Genomic DNA, 17,348 nt, shown 5'->3' with positions numbered 1-17,348 from the left:
GCTTAAAGAATCTCACGGCCATCATTGGAAACTAATTCAAAGGACATAATGGATAATTAAGAATCCCGTTCTCTCAACATTCTGGAAATGCCCCATGGATCCAAGCAGGGCAATAGGCTTTGTCTGGCCTCAGAAGAAAAAATGGGTCAAAATAAATGTTATTTGTACTAAAGTTATTTATTTAGGAGGAAAGAACCTAAAGTACAAAGTAAACTATTTAAAAGAATTCTTCTAACAATGTCACTAAAGCAAGCTGGTAGAAGAAAAATCCCACACACTGCCCAAAATAAGCCAAAAAATGATTCAGCAACTTTGATGCCAAGACTGTAAATGACTTCACATAATTTAATGAAATTTAAATACAATGAAAGGGTAAGGCTTTGTTACTCAAATGCCTATTTCAACATTTTGAGCTACCAGAGTAAGAAAAAAAATCCACAATGACCTTGTTTAGTTAAGAAGAATTCGCTATTAAATTAATTGGTGACTTACTTATTTGTATTGTTAACACAAATTTAACTTCAGAAAGTATCTGGCATTTGAATACTTTCCTCAATGAATGTAAAGAACAACTTTACATATTCAACAAATTACTGATTCTCTCTATTCGGAATATCATCTTCTATTTTCATCTCCCCTTTCCCTTTCTCATAAGTTAAGAGTGAGGTAATCAATGAGTTGTGTTCATTTAACATAGTAGTGATAGACGAACCACAGCGACATGAATTTCTTCCATTAATCGCCACTGCGGGTGGCTGTCATGATGAGAGGAATTGAAAGGGAAGAGATGGATGAGGTTCTCCATGTAAAGGTGTTATTTGAAAACATTTATTTAACTAACAGTTTACTTAAAAACTACCATGTGTTTATTGTTTACAAAATAAAATACATATATGCAAAGGGAATAAAAGCAGAAGGAAGAGAAAGTCACCCATCACCCACTCACCCACCCACAGAAAACCACTTCTATATGTGAAAGTGATAATCTTAAAAAATCTCTGCATTCTCTTTAATGACTTACCTTTCTATTGAAAAGCATGTTGTGAATACCTTTCCAAGTCAGAAAATTTATTTCTATTGCTACTTTTTAATAGGCACGTTGTCCAGCTGTGCCATGATCTCTTTGACTATCCATCTACTACTGAGCATTTAGATCATTCCCATTTTTGCCTATTCTAAGAAGACTGTAATGCTTTCTTTGTAGTTGCTTCCTTGTACGAACATGTTCAGTTACTTTCTTGGGATTCTTTCCTAAAAGTAGAACTGCTGAGCCAAAGGGTAGAGGCTTTAGGTAAATATTAACAAATTGTTTTCAGAAAACTTGTTCAGATTTAAATGCCTATCAGGAGTATGGAAGTTCCCTTGTAGACATTATTAATTTATTAATTAAAATACTGTAGACAGTATTTTTATTAATCTTCCCCATTTTGTGGGTAAAATATACCCCTTACATTTAATTTTTATTTTTCCAAGGTAATCTAGAACAAGTATTCATGCTTATCAGCCATGGTGTATAAAAGAACCTATAGCATATATTTGGGTGACTGTCCTCTGTACTAGCCAAAAATCTGTAACATACTGAGGATCTATTTCCCACCAAAGACTGAGAGAATGAAGAGGCTGCACTTATATTAGGCAACAAAATGATACAAATAAATATTTCATTTTGGTAACAAAATCACAGATGTTCCTACCCATGCTGAGCAGTTTAAAGAATATATGAGCAGATAAGCAAAATATGATTATTTTTCCTATTAAATGGATTGACAAATTGAAAGCTAGTGAAATACTGAGCAATGAACAGAAACCCACCAATGAGTACTCCTGAAAGATTGGATCATTAAAGCCTAGTAGTATTTCGAGGGGTATCTCCTGGGCATTTGGGGAAGCTTAATTATTCTCAGCACCTGCTTTCAGAGTTTTTAACCAATTTCTTAACCAACTGATGGAGAGTAGCAGATTGAGATCAAAGTCTCTCATCAAGGGTGCCTGGTGGCTCAGTCAGTTAAACATCTGACTTGAGCTCAGGTTATGATCTCAGGGTCCTGGGATTGAACCTGGAGTCAGGCTTCCTGCTCAGTGGGGAGTCTGCTTCTTCCTCTCCCTTGGCTCCTCCTTGCCATTGGTGCACACACTCTCTGTCTCAAATAAACAAGTAAAATCTTAAAAAAAAAAAAAAAAAAGTCTCCTATCAGCTATGCTATGGAAAGTGCAGTAAGGGTGCAGCACACAGGACCTAATACCTGGCATTCCTCACCACAGGGAAATCACCTGGAGAGCAGAGGGCTAGCTAAGGAAGGTCTCACACCATGGGCTACTGAGAAGTGACCCCTCATGAGAGAGGGGACCAGGGCTTCCCCAACTGGGATGAAATCAGATAAATACAAAGAATAGAACAGACTACATACATTGTCTTGATGAAAACAGGGATGAGATAAAGTTGTAGTCGTTTCTTTAAAGTTGATTTAATTAGCAATAACTTTGTCCTGTAGAATTTTTTATGCAACTAGAAAATATTCAACTGGGGAAAAATAAACGCATTCTCTTCTAAGCACATCACAGCAGATGTTTGTATTTGGTATCCTTGTATTAAACTAAATTTTAAGAACCAAAATGTGAAAGTAAGATGACAAATGAAAATAAATATGTGCCTTGGAATAAAATTCTGGTATATAGTCCCACAGGACGATTATAAAAGGCCCAGGTCTGCTTTGTTTTCAAGTTGGTTGGTTTGCCTTGGTTGACACTGTCAGCAGCGCAGGAATTCAGGAGGGCTTTTGATCATTCTCTGGATTCCCCGGGGATATCCAGATGGAAAGTTTCTCATATCAAGAAGCTTTAAAAATGTTAAGCTTGAGTGAAGCTCAATCTGATTATTTGATGGCCTAGTAATCTATGGACTTTTAAAAAGAAGAATAACTTATAATTTTATAGCTCTGTAATTACAGACTGCATCTACAGACATTAACTGTCCGTGGGTGTTTGTTTGATCATTTCGGAGTTGGAGAAACTGAGGTAGGGCATTGCTATGTGATTCAGCAGAGCTTTGGTTTTCTGACAGACGTGGGATTCAAATTTAGATATTTTGATTCCCTCAGTGCAATTTTATTTTCATTACATCTTAGCCAATTCACACTCGAGTTGAAATGAGTTGTGTAATAAATTCCCATTTTTTTTCTTACCCTTTCCTTCTACCCTCAGCATTTTAGAAACCTATCAGTGTAAGTGTTTGCTGAATATCCCAATTTTCCGACTGCTTAAAAGGCAAGAGTTTGCCTTTATCTCACCCCAGTTTTTGGAGACAAAGGAATGAATTTGACCTTCAGGAATGTTCTAAGATGCCAAGCAGAAAAACCTCAAACTGCTACCTTTCCCTCTCCACTTTTTTGGCATCCTCCTCAGAGGTAGAGGTGAAATTAATGTAACTGTTGGCTATATTAGGTGGCTAATGGAAGAAATCAATTCCAAAAATAAGGTTTACCTTATTGATTAATTCCAAAGATAAGAACATGGTCTTTTATGATTGATGTTAGCTAGGTGCAACGTGTCACTTTGTGAACAACACAAATCACATTTGATAGGACTAAAATGAAATTCCCATCTTCTAGCACTCTGGTAAAACATAAAGATAGACTGATTTGAAGAAGGAGAGATTTTTGTTCTGTTTTAATAGAAAAAGAATTCCATTTCCACTTTAATAGCTATCTCCTGGGACTTTCACAAGAAAGCAATAATTACTCTATGTGAATGAATCTGAGGCAAACTATTTTTTAACTAATTAAGACAATCTGATGGATGACAAATAGAGGGAAATCTTTGGAGTGTCTTAAGCATGTGGGGAAAGATCATGAGTTCAATTTTAGGGTTACGCAGGTGGGGATGCTTCTAAAACATTCGTGGAGAATACCAAACATGTATTGAAGATACAGACCTGGCACTTAGAATAAGAATGTCAGCAGGAGACTAAAGTAGGGAACATTCTGGGTATCGGTAATTACGGCTACAAGTATATATGAGATTGCCTGGGAAGAGAGTAAAATAAGAAGAAAAGGTAGCCTAGAACTGAACCTGGAGAAAGCACAGCACTTAAATTACAGGCAGAAGACTACTGGGTAGTGGAGGGTCAGAAGACTGGTTATAAGAAGAGAGAATGGGTCAGAAAAGCCCAGGAGGAGAGCGCCCAAGGAGGCAGATGTGTCAGCTGTGTTGAGTGTTACTAGAAAGTTGAGTCAGCAGTGACCGAAAGTCGCCCCTGGCCTAACCGAGCCTGGTATTCTGGGTCCCGTGAGAGTGTCAGACTCACTGTGTAGCGGAGCAGAGCCAGAAGGGATGGCATTGAGGAGTGAGGGGAGTGAGGGGGGTGGCCAACACACACATCTCTCTCCTTCAGGGTCTGGCCACAACCAGATGGGGATAATGGGACCTCCCAATGTCAATCAGAGTTATTTTCACTTCATTTTCTTTTTTTTTTTTTTTACATTTTTTTAATTTATTTTTTATTGGTGTTCAATTTACTAACATACAGAATAACCCCCAGTGCCCGTCACCCATTCACTCCCACCCCCCGCCCTCCTCCCCTTCTACCACCCCTAGTTCGTTTCCCAGAGTTAGGAGTCTTTACGTTCTGTCTCCCTTTCTGATATTTCCCACACATTTCTTCTCCCTTCCCTTATATTCCCTTTCACTATTATTTATATTCCCCAAATGAATGAGAACATATAATGTTTGTCCATCTCCAACTGACTTACTTCACTCAGCATAATACCCTCCAGTTCCATCCACGTTGAAGCAAATGGTGGGTATTTGTCATTTCTAATAGCTGAGTAATATTCCATTGTATACATAAACCACATCTTCTTTATCCATTCATCTTTCGATGGACACCGAGGCTCCTTCCACAGTTTGGCTATCGTGGCCATTGCTGCTATAAACATCGGGGTGCAGGTGTCCCGGCGTTTCATTGCATTTGTATCTTTGGGGTAAATCCCCAACAGTGCAATTGCTGGGTCATAGGGCAGGTCTATTTTTAACTCTTTGAGGAACCTCCACACAGTTTTCCAGAGTGGCTGCACCAGTTCACATTCCCACCAACAGTGTAAGAGGGTTCCCTTTTCTCCGCATCCTCTCCAACATTTGTGGTTTCCTGCCTTGTTAATTTGCCCCATTCTTACTGGTGTGAGGTGGTATCTCATTGTGGTTTTGATTTGTATTTCCCTGATGGCAAGTGATGCACAGCATTTTCTCATGTGCTTGTTGGCCATGTCTATGTCTTCCTCTGTGAGATTTCTCTTCATGTCTTTTGCCCATTTCATGATTGGATTGTTTGTTTCTTTGGTGTTGAGTTTAATAAGTTCTTTATAGATCTTGGAAACTAGCCCTTTATCTGATATGTCATTTGCAAAGATCTTCTCCCATTCTGTAGGTTGTCTTTGAGTTTTGTTGACTGTATCCTTTGCTGTGCAAAAGCTTCTTATCTTGATGAAGTCCCAATAGTTCACTTTTGCTTTTGTTTCTTTTGCCTTCGTGGATGTATCTTGCAAGAAGTTACTGTGGCTCAGTTCAAAAAGGGTGTTGCCTGTGTTCTTCTAAAGGATTTTGATGGAATCTTGTCTCACATTTAGATCTTTCATCCATTTTGAGTTTATCTTTGTGTATGGTGCAAGAGAGTGGTCTAGTTTCATTCTTCTGCATGTGGATGTCCAATTTTCCCGGCACCATTTATTGAAGAGACTGTCTTTCTTCCAATGGATAGTCTTTCCTCCTTTATCGAATATTAAAACCAGGAGAAACTGAATCATATTTCAGGACTCATGGGCAGACCCATGAGGTAAAGAGAGAAAAGCTAAACATGTTGGAAAGATAATCAATGAATTTATTTAAAAGCATGAACGGAGTAGTTCCCAGAGGAGGTACTGGCTTCTGTTATTTACCAACAGAAAGGGAAGAGATGGGGTGGAAAGTGGATACCAAATATTTATATTTATTTATGGATTCAGGAATGTGGAGGGAGCTCCTCTCTAATCACCTCTACTTTCAGGTAAATTCACATGAGCAATCCACTGCCAAGATTCAGGGAGGAGAGGGGGTTGGAATAGGACTCCTTGTATTTAAAATAACTATTTCAGAGAGCTAGAGAGGAAGCCAACCAGAGGGTGAAAAGCCAGGCAGTTTTGAGGGAATTAGTTGAGTTTAGTGACTGTGAATTGTAGGGGTGTCAGTTTGCCAGCCCATGAGAATGTAAACACAATGTTCCCTATGTGAAGGATTTTGATTACTAAGGAATATAGAAGTTAACAAAAGTTCATGACCTGGTATCTAAGAAGGAATTACGGAATCTGACAAAGTTGGCCGATAAAAGCCCAGAACATCTGACAAATTAAAATAGGTTCAAAGTGGAAAAAAAAAAAAAAAAAAAAAGAAAGAAAGGTTCAAAGTGAAATCATTTTTACATTACTGACAAAATAACATGAATAAATGACAGTACTCAGGTTGCAAGAAAGTACAGGAACAAAAGAAAGTTCCTAATACCACATGGGACCAAACCCAAATTATAGCATGAAAGAAGGACTCTTATTAATAGATAGGAATAGAAAGGAAGATTTGTATATCCAAATGAAAGTGTGGACAGAGTTTTCCTCCCACTCACATTAACCTGGTCCCCTCCAAACACATGGTTACTCTAAGTGTGACCTTTAGAAGCTTTGGTGAGTCAGAGTGGGTAAATAAAGAATTCTTCTAACAAAATATAAGCTCCACCTACTTGACCTGTCCCCCCAGATTTCTTTGAATGTAATTTCAGACATCATATCATTTCATCCTTAAATATTAGTTTTGTCTCCAAAAGGTAAGAATGTAAAAATAGCTGCAATAGTATTATCCTCCTAAAATTAACCAACTCCATATTATGCCTACAAATTTACGCAGTGTTTGAATTTTCCCAAGTGCAAAGAATTACTTTTATATAATTTGCTTGAGTTAAGGTCCATTGTTTGAAATACCTACTTGTGATCTGTAGTGTCTCCTTTTTATGTTGCTTATTTTGTTTTGCTTGGCTTGTGCTCACAATTTATTTGTTGAAGGGGCCAATTTATTTGTTCTACAGAATTACCCCTCCATATTCAGCTGCTTATTGTATCATCATAATTTTATTTAACCAGAAAACTGGTAGATTAAAATAGGTTTGAGGAGACAGATTAGATCAGGTTGGAGTCTTGGGCAATAATACTCTCACTGGTAGCACGATGTATATTCACCAGGGAAACAAAGTGTCTGGCTTTTTTCTTTTTCCTGAGGCTTGCAGCCATTGACAATCTCTATGTGGACTCATTATTTCATAAAGGATTGGAAAAAAAAAAAAAAACAACCCTGTGATATTCCACTTCTCTCATGCCTTCTTCATTTGCTATGTGGAATCATTCCATCAAGAGAAACTCTTGCTCACCCACCAACTAGTTACTTGCCCTGATATGCAATTCATAGAAAAAAAAACCCCAAAACCATATTTGATGTTCTTCAATCCACTGCAGTCATACTTCTTACTGATGGTCAAGTCCAAATGACCCCACCTTGGTAGTCTTGACCCCAAGAGCCATTCCTAACTACTTTGATTTCTGGTAGAACAAGCTATTCTGGGCTCATTTTGTACACCAGTCCTGGAATAAGTCATTTCTCTGAGAACTTCTTCTGTTTGTAAATGGAAAATGCTACAGACTATAATCTGAGTTAGGAGTTAGTAAATCTTTGGCCAACCTGCCAGTTTAGTTGATACCATTATAAACATTTGAGCCAATGTGATTCCTTTCCCTTGATAGTGACAGTATGAGAGCACTTCTAAAAATACACAGACATTTTCTTGCCATTGAGAACTGGGAACACAGTCAGCCAGAGCCCACTGAGAAGGTTCAGGGAAAATATTACATGGCACCAGAGCAGTAGGATCGCTTCTAGAATAAACTTTCCTGGCTGGGCTCTCAGGTGGGGCTACCCCTTTCTGCCCTCCTGTGCCTCTGGGATAAAGTGTAGCAGGTATGTCATGCTATCTAGTTACTATTATTCTACATGCCTCTCATTCACCTGTTCATAAAGAATAGGCCACTGTACAAGCTATCTAATAAATACCAGAAAGTCTTCCGAGAAGCCCCACTCTGGGAATCTGCTTCCATAGCTCCTGCAGGTGCCTTTGGCCTAGTCACTTCATGGAATGGTAAAGATTCAGATCAATCACGAATTGTAAAACCACCTAAAGTTTGACTTGCTGCTGTTCCTTTAGCTAGATTTTGTCAGTACTATTGAAACCCTTGGGATTAGAGTGAGATCCTGGCCCTTCCAGGGAAATTAGTCTTTATGGTCCCCAGGACAGGAAATGCCTTCTAAAGCTTTACACATATGCAGAAGAAAGACAATATATAGGTTCAAAATAATAATTACAATTTGAGAAAAGAGCAATGATTATGTTTCCCCTTCAGACAAATAAGAACAAGGCTTCCTTATTTGAGTTATTTCTTTGAGAGTCTCTCATGCTTCTGAGGCATATTTGATATACTTGCTGAAAACAGGTTAATACAAGAAGTGCATTCAAGAGATATTTGTATGAAAGAGTGACTGAATCATATTGGTTATTTATCTTAATATAAAGTTAAAAGTTTAAATTAAAAGTCATAGCTTACATTTATCTGCCTTTACCAGAGCTTGTTTCTCAACCACTAAGCCTCACAGAGATCCTATATCTCCAGTGAACTCCAGTGAGCTCTGTGCCTAGTTACCTCTGACACAAATTCCCAATCCACTGGATATTCCTTAGTCTTAATTCTACTTGGCTATGACTTTTGACTTTTATAACTTCACCCTTTGCTGAAACTCTCCTGGAGGTAGTGACACCACGGTTTCTGAATTTCCTTCTACATCATCTATGTAACAATCTCTCTCATTTTTGGTTTTCTGCATCTGCCCTTCCAATATCAGTCTTCACCCATGTGTTCATCTTGGTCTTTCTTCTCTTCTTTACCTCAAAGATAATGGGTCACCTTTGTCTCATGCCTGCCCTCCTCCCTCTGTCCCTGAATGATGCTGCAGTGGACCTGGCTGCTCACCCAGAAAGAAGTGGTCATCTAGATCTCTTCCTGTCCCTTAAAAATCTCATTACCACACCCTCTTATATTCATTTCCACTGCCATTGACTAAAACCATGTCTTCATTGTCTGTGGCTGGTTCACTACATTAGCTCCTTTGGTAGTTTCTTAGCGTCTTGGCCTGACAACCTTCAACCCAATACTGTTCCATATGGTGGCCATAGTCACACATGGCTCTCTAAATTCTAATTACATGAAATTAAAAATGCAGATTTGGGGAAGCATGGTCATCCAATTGACTATAATCTTCAGGAAAGGAAAGTCTATTTAAACTCTTTTGTTTAAAAACTTATCCTACACCAGCAAAGTGCCAAAAATATACATTTCTCAAAAAACATATGTTGAGTTAATGTTAAATGGATGCAGGCATTGGCTAATTTCCTGAGTTCTTTAATCATAAATCAAAAATATGTCTCCTAACACAAACTAAATATCTTAAAAGCTCTGCTTTTGAAATTAAAATCATTTTTAAAATATGTAATAAACACAACAAACTTTTGGAAAAAGTTAAAAGTTGTAACATAATGAGGTAAAAATAAAATGCACCTTTGTTAAATATCTTAGAAACACTACATTGGAAAATGTGCCAATTATATTATCCATTTCATTAACTTGGTAGTTTTCACCATAAGATTCTTCTTTTCTATGTCTCCCTAGAGAGGAAAACAAACTATAATAGTATAGATACTTCAACAGTGACGGCGAAGATGCATAAAGCAGGTGGAGTTGTATAATGCTTCCCCTTTAGAATAATTTGAGCAACATACATAGAGCATCATCAGTTGAAAAGATTTCCAAGGATGAAAATCTGATAGAAGATTATGGATCAAGTGTCTCATATCATTGCTTTAAGCAGTAATTCTCATAAAACAGCCGAAAGCATATGCTTTACACTGAAAAGCTTCATTGACCACAACCGACAATATAAAACTGAATATATCATTTGAATGATGGGTCTAGTTCACTGAGACATTCAAAACTCAGTCTTTCCTATGGAACTTACAAACTTCAAAATCTTGTTTAACTAATTTAAAATAATCTGAAAATGAATATTTTTCCATTTAATAGAAAAAGCAAATCAGTCTTCTACATATCCCATGGCATGCTCTTCATTAACAATCGGCAAAGACAGCAGTTGTCAGCTGGTCGCTGATAGGACGAGCTTTAATTGTTAGTGAAATATGATAGACTCAAGTTATTTAAAGTCTTTTACGGTATCTATAAAGGCCTCAACTCTTCTTATTTTCCTATACTTGATTAGTTTCAAATTATCTAACTCTTATTTACTTTCTATTACGTGTTCAATATTTAGACCAAACATGATTTCCTTGGCAACTTTCACAATGTTTTGAAACCCGCAAACGAGGTGAGTCAACAGGAATGTGAGAAATGTATTGCTAGTTGGCCTTTATCCAAACCCCTGTTCTCCATTTCATTAAAGTATGGCAGACTCTGTTAGCAAATAATGAACTCGGAAAAAAACTTCACAGACCATATGGCTTCAATTGATTTGGCTCCAAAACAGTGCCTTAAGATTTTTATTAAAATATAAAAGATATTACAGAATAAAACCACGGTAAATTTTTCTTTTTTAATTAAGGAAAATTGAGCCAAAACAATAGAATCTGTTAAAATATTTGGTTCTACATATGGTTGCCAAAATCCCAAATCAAGTTTCCAGTCAAATATACACACAGATGTGGATATAAACACAGATAAATGTGAGTGCACACATGCACACACACATTCTAATTGATGTGTAAGGGATTAGGAACATCAAAATATATCTGTCTCTGCTTCTCATACTCGGCCTCCTGTAATCTTGGGATATAAAGTGCCTCATCCTTCCACGTTATATAAATTAGTGCACGATTTATATTAATACCAAGATGTTACGGAGTAGCATGCAAAATTTGCTCACACTTCCTAGCACTCAGAAATTATCCAATAAATATTGGGGAGTTGACACCTCAGTGAATTAGATTTTAAGGTAAAGCATGTCAAGTTTGCCATAAGCCAGGTAATACTTTAGACACACAGCCATTAACTCTCAACTACCTTTAAAAATGTTTCGAGAGATATCACGGGATTTGGCCCATTCTGCGTGGCCATTTTACCACTGTTCCCTGACATTCATTCCCAAAAATTACTCTTCACAAATCACATCTTCTCGTCTCAGTTTCGAAGGTTTATTACACCATCGATGATAGGCGAACAACTAAAATCACACATATCGAAATAAGGAGTTCATGGACGTCATTAAAATTACAAATGGATTTATTAGTAGTCACAGAGAGAGGGACACCTCCTTATTATTCACAGACTACTCTTAAAATCCCCCCTCCCCAAATGACTAAAAGTTTAATTTAAGTAAATTTATTATGTAAAAGAAAAATATGACAAGGCAAAGTAAAGTGAAGTCTCAGTGTTTGGTAAAAGTGAGTAAGTTATTCATGGAAATCCAAGGTAGGTCTATTGATACTAAAATGTCTCCCAGAATTTAGTAAGAACTAACTTTCATATTGGGATTACCATGTGTCAACCCTCTTCTAATTACCTTACATCTCTCAACTCATTTCATCTGCAAGATAAGCCTCCTCATTTATGCACCATCATTACCCCATTTTACAGAGAAGGGGAATTAGGAATTAGGCCTGAAAATGCAGAGTAACTTTTGTAAAGGTTCACAGCTGAGCTGAGATTTAAATCCAGTTAAGTATGAGTCCAGAATCTGTTCATCTTTTTTATACACTGGCCAGAAAGTTCTACTGTTATAAGAAAATATATTGTTAACCCGGTTGTACGTCACAGATATTTGTTCAAATTATGTTATGATTACAAATTGAATCAGATTTTTGAAATGTGCAAGTTGTGTTATATGTATTCGTATGCTAACTCTTTATTAAATAGAATGTCACACAAGATCAATAGTGATTTACGACTGAACTTCTATGCATGAGGAAGCAAAGACACAAACACAATTTTTTGGCCTAAGGTCATCATGAAATGGCATTAGAAACAGGACTCAAATCTCCTTGTGGCCAATTCATATCCCCACATGATTTTTCTCCATGAGCAGCTAACAAAGAGGCCTTTCTTTAGGTTTCCTTCTGATAACTCACTGGCTTAGAATCCTCTTATCTGTCTCACGAGGCTTGACATAAATAAGAAAGTATATGTGTAAGTATAGGGTCACAAAGCAAATGTGAGGCAGCATCATTACTTTCATCATTGTTGCTTGTTGCTAAATTCCTTACAACAAGGAGAGTCACTTCCTTGTCTTGTTAACCTGCACTGATGTGGTTAAGCAAAGAACAGGGAGTTTTCCTGAACATTTATAAATCAATATGTTAAATATTTGAACATAACATTGCTGGTATACAAAGGTGCTTTGGCTTTGCACCTGACATGAGCACGTCTCCCCAACACAACAGCATTTCACGTCCAGATCACCAGTACACTCTGATGTCCTTCTCTCCACAGACTTCATTGTCTTAAAAATAATTGCTTTGTGTCTTTGTGAATATCCTTTATTAATATTAACCTGTCTGATCTGAGTGAAACTTAGTGAAGTAGCAACTATGTCAGTTCATGTTGACGTGACCAATCATATTGGCTAGAAGACAACCACAAAACCACACATGATGAGATGTCTCTTCTTCATCCAGTGGCATCTTCCTATAAAATAGATAAAGAAATCTGAATACTTTCCCCATCACTGGGCCCTTCCACAGATAGCTCATACATCATCTCTCAGCAGCAACATTTTATCATTCATGCCTGTTAGGATCACTGCTGACTAAATTTTGAATAATTCTACATCTGGTCTCAATGAGGCATTTACTAGGGAAACATTCAATAAAATTATATACATATTTGCTGAAGTCTTGCACCATTAATCAAATCCAAAAGTGAAGAAATACAACTAAAACTTCATATTTCCATTAGATAATTACCTCTGATTTGTAATAGCCTTGTTCATTTTTCTTATGACTTATTTTCCATCTTTCTCCCCCATGGGCCAGATGTCAAGTTACTGAGTTCCCAAATAAGCCAGATTTCCTTGGCTGATTTGTGCTTGATGGAGATTTTCTTTGCTCACATCATGCTCGTTTTACACGAGGAAGGATGTGAGCACACAGAAGCGAGGAACTTCCAGGGCCTCTAAAGCACGGACGGAGCTGGTGCAGTGGACCCCAGAAGGTCTGCATAAATCTGATAAATTAATAGTGTGATACCCTCTTGGGATCCTGAAACATGGTGGAAACAAATCACATCACAGTAATACAGAAAGTAGCAAAGCTTTAACTCATTTATCATAAATCACTAATTGTCATTATGATTCAATGAATAAAAATGTTCAGCATTCATGAAAAGTGCCAGTGTCATTCACACTTTGGTCAGCTTCGCTTCTCATACATCCAGTGTCTAGAAATTAACAGACCTTCTGCCATCAAACAGGGGCTCAGCGTCAACTTCACACCATAAGCTGACTGGTACAGTAAGTGTTGCTCTCTCTCTTTTCCAAATGGATTCTTGTCTTACCTGAAGGACCCTGTTTAATTGCTGGTTGGGGGGTAGATTAAAAAGTTAAGTTATTGGGACACCTGGGTGGCTCAGCCATTGAGCGTCGGTCTTTGGCTCAGGGCATGATCCTGGGGTCTTGGGATCAAGTCATGCATCGGGCTCCCTGCAGGGAGCCTGCTTCTCCCTCTGCCTATGTCTCTGCCTCTCTCTGTGTCTCTCATGAATAAATAAATAAAATATTTAAAATAAAATAAAATTTTAAGGTATTCTAGTATCTTCCAGTTTCAATGTCTTTCATACATTATAGTCATTTCTGAAGTGATAGCCAAGGTCAAGCCTCAAAATTCATCACCAAGGCTGTTTCTCTTCTCCATATATGCTCCCATTCCTCTCAGCCTCCCAGCCCCCAACATGGCACCTCAATGTGGAGAAGGGGGGTAGAGGACCTAGTCTGCTGGAGGGTCTCCTATTGCACTCTGAGTCTTCCTCACCTGCACACCTTTGTCCCTTACTCTGGTTATCTGTTTGTGTAACACACTCTACCTGAAACTTAGTATTATAAAACAATGGTTGTATTATGCCCACGGTTTCTGTGGGCCAGAAACTTACAGAAGTTTGTCTCCACTCTATGGTGTTTGAGGCCTCATGGGGCTCTGATTTGAGGATTACTCAGGAACAAGGAATGACTGCTGGCTGTACTCACCAAGGAAATTTCTCTCTTCTGTCTGCTTCCCGGCTGGACGAGGAGAAGGCAGGGCTCAGCTGGACTCTTCACCAGGTTGTGGCAAGTAGTGTCTCATGGCAGCCACGCCCTGAATGGGGGATGGTGGGGGAAGGGGGGAGGGGGAGGGCCTTCTGGGTCAGGTGTCCCAGAACAACCAGGTGGAGGCTGCAGACCCAGCTGGGGAAGTCGCAGAGTGTCACTTCTGCTGTGTTCCACCAGTAGGAGCATCCCTTTGGCAGGCTGAGGTTCAAGGGCAGAGGAATCAGACCCCACCTGGAGACGTGGAGCAGTAAGGTCCCACGCGTGAGAACAGGAGGAGTGGAAGGATTACTGTAGCTGTGCTTGTACACCAGCCCCTTGTGTCCCTCGTGGACGTGTTATCCATCTCTGGAGTCCTTGGCTGGCCACAGTCTTGATCTGGTTTCTTGGCTGAGCCAAAGCCAGAGGTCGGCCTGACTGTAGCCACATGATCTTTATTTATTAGATTAGAAATTGGAAGTCAATATTTGTATTTTTAATGTTGATTTTAGATATTTAGCTTTCTTAGGTGATTTTCTGTGTGTGTAGATCTGATTCATCATCTCTACTGTTTATGCTAGGTATGCCTCCCCTTGGGGTGATCTTGCTCTGGGAGGCACACACCTCAAATGTGAGAACAAGAAAACACGGCAGGAGGATTATGAAGGAGATGTGTCTACTAGAGCAAATGATGGGGCCAGACATGGCCTCTCTGGTTGTTTGCAGAGATGTCATGGCAGCCTCTGCTGCAAGGCTAGCCCAACCCTCACTGTGAGCCCTGCAGCCTCAATCCAGCTCATGTTCCCAGGCCCTCCTGGGAGTATGTGGAAAGCTTCAGATCACTGCTTGCCCCTGGTAGCACCCCAGGGCTGAGACTTCTGACTCCACCCTCCCTCAATTCACTCTTCCCAGACCTTTCCAAACTACTAGCTAAAAGTTAAATATTTTCAAGCACATTTGAAGTGTTGTTCTAAATGTTGCATGTACATATAGAACATAAATCACTGAGTCATAGCCAGCATATAGATCATTTTTGTATGATGTATTCCAGAAGCTTCCCTTTACAAATCCTTTGGCACACAGCAGGTAAGATGCTTGGCATGTGCTCCTCAGACTCTATGTGGCTCCACTGCCCCCTAAATGCATCCTTGTTTCTAGGTGCAGCCCCCATCTTCTCAGGACATATCACAAATTGACTTGGTTTTCACCAATCTCCCCATCTCCTGATCGAGTCCATGGGAGAAGAAGGACACTTGTATCTGTTAAAGGAACTCAAAACAGATTTCACTAAATCTATCATGAATATGCAGGAACATCTGGAAAATCGAATGTTTCCCTCTACATCTTAATGACTTATCATTACACACAAGCACAGTGCTTTCTGAAAGATTTAATATCAAACCCTCTCATTTTAATTCAAGAGTGATGGTACCCAGGCTAGAAAAATCTAAGCTATCCTTCCCCTTCTTGTAACTATAGTTAATAGACTTGTAGAAGAAGAGGATTAGTTTTGCAGTATTTAATTAGGGCTCACACTAATTGCTTGTACGGAGCATTTTGAGTTTTGTGAGCTAAGACTCTAGAGTAGTTTTTAGAGATTCCCTCCATCTACTTGCAGTAAAATGGAGTTTCTCAAGGGTATTTATTTAACAATAACAAATTGCACATAGGTAAGAATGAGGTTGCAAGTAAATTTATGGAATCAATGACATGACGAAATTAGTAGGATGTATTATATTCCACAGAAACATTTTGAACATATTAATGATTCATCTGTAGTCAGATTGATTTTTAGCATGTGGCTTACAAACTATGTGACACGAAAGAGCGTGCAGAAATGGTGCTGACTCTTTTTTTTAATTTATTTTTTATTGGTGTTCAATTTACCAACATACAGAATAACCCCCAGTGCCCGTCACCCATTCACTCCCACCCCCCGCCCTCCTCCCCTTCTACCACCCCTAGTTCGTTTCCCAGAGTTAGCAGTCTTTACGTTCTGTCTCCCTTTCTGATATTTCCCACACATTTCTTCTCCCTTCCCTTATATTCCCTTTCACTATTATTTATATTCCCCAAATGAATGAGAACATACAATGTTTGTCCTTCTCCGACTGACTTACTTCACTCAGCATAATACCCTCCAGTTCCATCCACGTTGAAGCAAATGGTGGGTATTTGTCATTTCTAATAGCTGAGTAATATTCCATTGTATACATAGACCACATATTCTTTATCCATTCATCTTTCGATGGACACCGAGGCTCCTTCCACAGCTTGGCTATTGTGGCCATTGCTGCTATAAACATTGGGGTGCAGGTGTCCCGGCGTTTCATTGCATCTGAATCATTGGGGTAAATCCCCAACAGTGCAATTGCTGGGGCATAGGGCAGGTCTATTTTTAACTCTTTGAGGAACCTCCACACAGTTTTCCAGAGTGGCTGCACCAGTTCACATTCCCATCAAAAGTGTAAGAGGATTCCCTTTTCTCCGCATCCTCTCCAACATTTGTGGTTTCCTGCCTTGTTAATTTTCCCCATTCTCACTGGGGTGAGGTGGTATCTCATTGTGGTTTTGATTTGTATTTCCCTGATGGCAAGTGATGCAGAGCATTTTCTCATATGCATGTTGGCCATGTCTATGTCTTCCTCTGTGAGATTTCTGTTCATGTCTTTTGCCCATTTCATGATTGGATTGTTTGTTTCTTTAGTGTTGAGTTTAATAAGTTCTTTATAGATCTTGGAAACTAGCCCTTTATCTGATACGTCATTTGCAAATATCTTCTCCCATTCTGTAGGTTGTCTTTGAGTTTTGTTGACTGTATCCTTTGCTGTGCAAAAGCTTCTTATCTTGATGAAGAAGTCCCAATATCATTTTCACTTTTGTTTCTTTTGCCTTCGTGGATGTATCTTGCAAGAAGTTACTGTGGCTCAGTTCAAAAAGGGTGTTGCCTG

The 17,348-nt window shown here is 38.8% G+C and overlaps 1 long non-coding RNA gene across 2 annotated transcripts; it reads right to left on the bottom strand.

Annotated features, from left to right (window-relative positions):
* Positions 1-11,387: 11,387 nt before the first annotated feature.
* LOC144303658 (uncharacterized) lies at positions 11,388-14,475 on the bottom strand. 2 transcript variants are annotated; one of them, XR_013370712.1, is made up of 3 exons: positions 14,359-14,475; positions 13,085-13,378; positions 11,388-12,806 (listed from the first exon to the last, which is right to left on the bottom strand). It is a non-coding gene; the product is annotated as an uncharacterized LOC144303658 (long non-coding RNA). The 2 variants fall into 2 exon arrangements; XR_013370682.1 differs by having other exon boundaries at positions 13,085-14,456.
* Positions 14,476-17,348: the final 2,873 nt, after the last annotated feature.

Source organism: Canis aureus, chromosome 1 (genome assembly GCF_053574225.1).
Source record: "Canis aureus isolate CA01 chromosome 1, VMU_Caureus_v.1.0, whole genome shotgun sequence".
NCBI lineage: Eukaryota > Metazoa > Chordata > Mammalia > Carnivora > Canidae > Canis > Canis aureus.
Note: the sequence above shows the minus strand (reverse complement) of the source record. Positions and strands in the feature narration are given on the sequence as shown.